The sequence below is a fragment of the Rhipicephalus microplus genome, chromosome X (assembly GCF_043290135.1).
Source record: "Rhipicephalus microplus isolate Deutch F79 chromosome X, USDA_Rmic, whole genome shotgun sequence".
NCBI classification, from domain to species: Eukaryota; Metazoa; Arthropoda; class Arachnida; order Ixodida; family Ixodidae; genus Rhipicephalus; species Rhipicephalus microplus.
This window is the reverse complement of record NC_134710.1, coordinates 12710384-12716383: the sequence shown is the minus strand read 5'-3', so window position 1 is coordinate 12716383 and position 6000 is coordinate 12710384.

Here is a 6000-nt window from a genome sequence, read left to right as displayed (position 1 = left end):
ATACATCGGTTGAAGTTCTTTTATCAACTGTTGCACGGCCACTTTAAAACTAATGCCTCCGTCTTCACTACTATAAAAGAAAAAGGGAAAGTGCGCCAAAAACACGACCTCATCTTCAAAGAATATTTCTGCAGTAACAATACCTTCAGGTTTTCATTTTTCCCTCGCGTAATAAGAGAATGGAATGCGCTTGATCCAGATACTGTAGCACAGCCAACACTTCAAAAATTTTTAGAAAGCGTTGAAAAACTCATGTCTGTGCTCCCAAGTTCCAGGTGTTAACCTAATTGCGTTCGGGAGAAAGCATCCACACTGTAACATTTTATTTTATTTTTCTTCATCATTTGGTTCAAGGCAACTATGCCTGTATGATGTATACATTACTTATTATCATGATCGCGCGTTTCTTATGTACTCTTCTTGTATTGCCACTATATTGCCTTGCTTGTATAATGTTTGTATCCTTTCCACTCCTGTAATAACCCTCAAGGAGGGTTGACAGTATTTTGTAAATAAATAAAAATAAATAAACACTGAAGCCCGACAGCAAGACAGAAAGCTAGTTTATGACGAATCGCATCGCGCTGTATCCTTCCAACCTGGAGACGAAGTGCTCCTTTTGACGCCTGTTCGCACACCTGGTTTGTGTGAAAAATTTCAGCCTCGGTTTATCGGGCGTACACAGTTCTTGAAGAGACTTCACCAGTGAATTATCGCGTGACGCCACTTGTAGCAGATCGCCTATATATAGATATATCTAGATATATCTCACACACACACACACACACACACACACACACACACACACACACACACACACATATATATATATATATATATATATATATGAGATATAACAGACAATAATGCCAAGGAATGTAAGGGGAAGTTATTACACCCAATTGTAATGTAAATGTGAAGAAAGAAAAGTGGGTGCAAAGATAACTTCCCATGAGCAGGAACTGAACCTCCGACCTTCGAATAACTTTTATTTCTTCACACTTACACTGAACCCACACCAGCACAGGTCGAAGTTTTTGACTAGACAATAGACAGTTGTATACCGGGCGTACCGTGATGGCGAGTGGTATCGAAGTACGCATGCACAGATACGTACGTTACCCATACCGCTTACCTTACGTTACCCATACCGCTTACCGTACGGGCGCTGTGCTTCTAGTAGTTACCCGAAAGAGTGTTTAGAAAAGGCTCTGACAGGCCGCTCTTCCAGTCTTCGCCGTGAATATGTTGCGTGTTCCGCGCAGATCTGGTGGCTGTAATGGAAGTGCTGCTCCGATTCGTCTAAACTGCTCCAAATATTAATTTACCTTAGGAATCGCTCGGAACCTGCTCCGAAATAACACCTATAGAATGAGAATGACGAATTTTTGTGTTTGACCGACTAGAAAAACTGAAAAGAATATGTGTACTATCATCCCAGTGTGCTACATGTGTGCAGCATTATCAGCTCTGATCTCATTTGCGTGACAAAAACTGGCATATTAAGCATATATCTCATTTGGCTGTTCTTTCTTTTTCTCTGTTAGACATGCAGGCTAGTGTGGTAAAATGTGAAAATTAGCAGGATTGTGTTTACCTCGTACTGATTTTCTACTGCTGTTTTGGCAACACTTATATGGGACTGTGGTTACTTCTAAAATATGGCACTCAGCTTTTTTTGGTTTGATTTGATTTCTGCCACAAATACTAGTATTTCGAATTGTGGCTTATTTCGGGGCACATTTTTGACCACCTGCGATTATATCCTTCATGAAATTTAGCTTTATTATTGCCTCTTGAATATATTAGCATTTACGAGATGCTTCGACAATGCTCTCAACTTCTTTATAGTGTGGGCGATTTTCTCCTGCTAAAATACCAGTGGCTACTCTTAGTTAGCATTTTCTTCTGCTCCGCAATGGCTGCTCCAAATTATTACCCTTCCTGTAAAATGTTAAAAGTTACTTCCATCACTACAATGACGCATGCCTTCGAACTTTCAGAATAAAGTTTTCCGACAACAAACTTCCATCTCTGTGGTATTTTTTTATTTTTTTTTCAATGACCGGGAATACTTGAAGCATATGTTTAAAGCACAAAGAGATCTCCTGAAGATTATTCAGCAATAGGTAAAGAGTTTTTTTGTGTGTGTGTAATAGTTCACTTGAGTGAATTTCGCCCTGAAGGGACAGACAAAATCAGTTGGTATATCCCGTAGGTTAAAGGGGAGAACGTACATCGCTTACTCATTTAGCAGCATTTGCCCTAGTTGTAGCGTGTCCTTCATATATTATGTGTTGAAAGGGTGAAAATTGAATTTTACTGTCTAAACTTAGCAGACAAACATCCCTTTTCAAGCAGGAAATACACTATTCCATCTTTACTTCTGGTAATAAAAAAATATGAAGCCAGAAAACAATAAACTTTTCATTTGATGTTACGCAACCCTCTTATGCAGCACTTTAGCACTATAAAGAAGAAAATATGTCCTGCATACAACTGCCAGCGCACTTACTGTCCTCCATTGATCGAAGGACTTCTCAGTAACCTCGAATGGGATGTTGACACATATCATATGAACCACTGCCTGTCTGTCCTGCTATACATGTGATTCTGTGTAATGCTGAGAATATATGTCAAGCAGCTTCTTGCCACTAGTTCAACAAGTAATAAAAATTTTCGCTTGCAGGTGCACTCTTGATTAGACTTACAGTGGTGTGTCATTGTTTTCATTTGCTTTAACTTGCCCTATGTGGTCGCCATCTTTTTACGCCGATGGTGCTAAACATTAGTAAGATTGGTCCCGACTAGGTTACTGTGAACGCTGCTTTTGTATTGTTTGTTTTATCTCAAATTGCGCAGCCTAAGGTGTGTTTGAACAAATGTTACCTAAAAAGAAAAGAAAAGAAGGCATGCTTTATAATGGGACAAAACCTGTCATTATTTCATGTGAGCATATTCGTTATTGTACTAAAATCTACCTCGGGCAGGTAAAAAGAAAGCGATTGCAGATGATGTGTGATTAATGCATTCACTGTTCGTCAAGCAGCTGGTTGCAGTGCAAACTTAGCACAAAGACAAAAGGAGGCACGAAGAACACGTGCACACCTACGGTAAATGCAGGAGAGTTGGATGCTGCTGCTACTATCAGAACCATCGTTTAAACCCCTATAGTTACCGGTAAAATAGGCAATCGCTGGGAACTGTGGGATACAACGGCTTCCGGTTCGACGCACTACGCGGGCGGCACGGCCTTATTTTTGTACCCCCCCCCCCCCCCCCCCCATTGAAAACAGCACCTCTCCATGCAATGTCAGTGCTTCAGAAGTTGTCTTTTTTTTTTTGTTTCTGCAAACCGTGACTGCGACAATGACAAGCTACGAAAGCCATGAACGGTTAGGAAATTTTTTATCCCACCAAAATGTTCTGCAATGCTTTTATGCTGCTCGGGGGTACTGTCAGTTTGGCTATCAGTCGATACAGAAGACAGCTTTCATTGTATGATATACGTTACTCCAGATAAAAAGTCACCATTTTAAAAATCTCAGGGGATAGGGATGACTGTAGCAGTGTGCTAAGAGTTCATTTCGGGATCGCTGCTTCGGCCGACATCGTCGGTCGATCGGCATGAAGCACAGCACTTATCGAGCGCGTTGAGATATCTTTTTTTTTTAAATCATCAGCGCGCGATAAGATGCATTTCTTAGTCGAAACCCTATGATTAGTTGAACGCTGATCTTGCTCAAGCTGCGTGACATGGCGGCAAATAAACAATACAATCAGACATAGACGGCGCCGAAGAATCCAAACCCTGCGCTTGTTTAACGCACTTCTTCCTTTGGGATCCATCCTGGCGCACAGTTTGACCAAGATAAGCACGAATGAACCCGTCCAGTGCTTTGTGTAAACTTGATTGATGATTGATTGATTTGTGCGGTTTAACGTCCCAAAGCCACCATATGATTATGAGAGACGCCGTAGTGGAGGGCTCCGGAAATTTCGACCACCTGGGGTTCTTTAACGTGCACCCAAATCTGAGCACACGGGCCTACAACATTTCCGCCTCCATCGGAAATGCAGCCGCCGTAGCCGGTATTCGATCCCGCAACCTGCGGGTCAGCAGCCGAGTACCTTAGCTACTAGACCACCGCGGCGGGGCTGCTTTGTGTAAACTTACTCTTGAGTGAAGTTTTCGCATTTTTTTTGTCATGTATATGGAAGGCCCCGCCGCGGTGGTCTAGTGGCTAAGGTACTCGGCTGCTGACCCGCAGGTCGCGGGTTCGATTCCCGGCTGCGGCGGCTGCATTTTCGATGGAGGCGGAAATGTTGTAGGCCCGTGTACTCAGATTTGGGTGCACGTTAAAGAACCCCAGGTGCTCAAAATTTCCGGAGCCCTCCACTACGGCGTCTCTCATAATCAAATGGTGGTTTTGGGACGTTAAACCCCACAAATCAATCATGTATATGGAAGCAATGCTCCGCGCTCATCTCATATGACAGGTAGATTTCATCCGTGCATTCCCATAATATAGAGTCATAGTATACCAGGTTTACCGTGATACCGGGCGTACCGTGATACCGGAATCGAAGTGCGCATGCGCAGATACGTACGTTACGCGTACCGCTGACCGTACGCACGGTATTTTTTCAGATTTAAGGTAGCGTAGGTGGACGTAGTGTAGGTAAACATGGCGGTGCTCTCGGACGCCCGCTTCGAAGTGATTTTGGCGTAGTTGTTGAAAAATTCACCTTGTTCGCAGCAAACGACTGTTCAAAGTAGCTTCGCTTGCCTTCAGTTAGCTTCGATGACTGAGTATTACGAATAAGTTGACGTAGTTTTTTTGAGATAGCTTCCCATTTCGAACGTGCCTAGGCCTAACTACAAGATCAATGTAAACAAATCGGCAACGTAGATGTTTTCGCGTTTTGTACGTGGTTCATAATTATTTACTTTTATTATCACAAAAATAAACTTCTAACAATGCTTCGCGCGGTGGCATAGGCAAACATTCTCGTTTTATTTTCATTTTCACTGTTTAACTTATTAACCATCTAATAGGTGGCGTAACCATCCCACTTGGGGGCACGTAAACCATGTAAGAACTATTTCGCTAAACTATAAGACGCTGCCTACAACGAACGTTTGCTGCACGGTAGCGTCATTCCCTTAAACTACGCTATCACGCTAACGCTAAACTATAACTGTCTAATATCTTTGCTAGGCGCACCTGCGTGACTATTTATTTTTCAACATAGCATTCGCATCAAATTAATGCGCAAGGTTTTTATTATTGTGGAATACACACATATCTGTGATAAAATTGTTTTCGCACACTCTATTCAACGTTCCGTATTCAAAGGCTGCCGCTGTGGCTCTCTTCACAGCTGCGGTCCACCGCATTTTTCCATCTCCGTTCCATGGGAATCCAAACATGCGTTTGCCTTTCACGCTCGAGTTGGAACAGCCAACGACTGAACAACCGACCATAATTTAGCAGGACAAAGATAAAGAGGCGACCGCGAGCGCGAATTCTGAACAATGTGAGGCTTGCGGTGGAGCGTTTCGCCGTCGTCTACTCTCCTCGAACCGGAAGCCGGCAGCAGACGATGCATCCCACAATCTTTCGCTTTTTTACTGGTAACCTCTTGAGGTCGGGCACATGCTAGAGGACCAGCCAAGTTCAAATTATATTGCAGAGTATATTTTAAGGTCAAAATAATATAACTTTTGTCCTATAAAAATGTATTTGCTGGGATTCAGGATTTGCTATTTTATTCGACCAGTATTGTGTCTATTTGCTATGAAAATAGTCACTGAACAAGTTTTTCCAGATTGCTCAACATCATTACATTATATCTGCATCATCAATTGAGATAGAGAGTGCTCCTAAAATTGTTTGGTTCCATCAGGATGGCCATCTACGAGCTCCGAGAAAACGCAGCGGTAGGTTAAAGGCAGTAAACACGTAAAAAATAAAAAAGTTCCAGTTTCACCGCAAG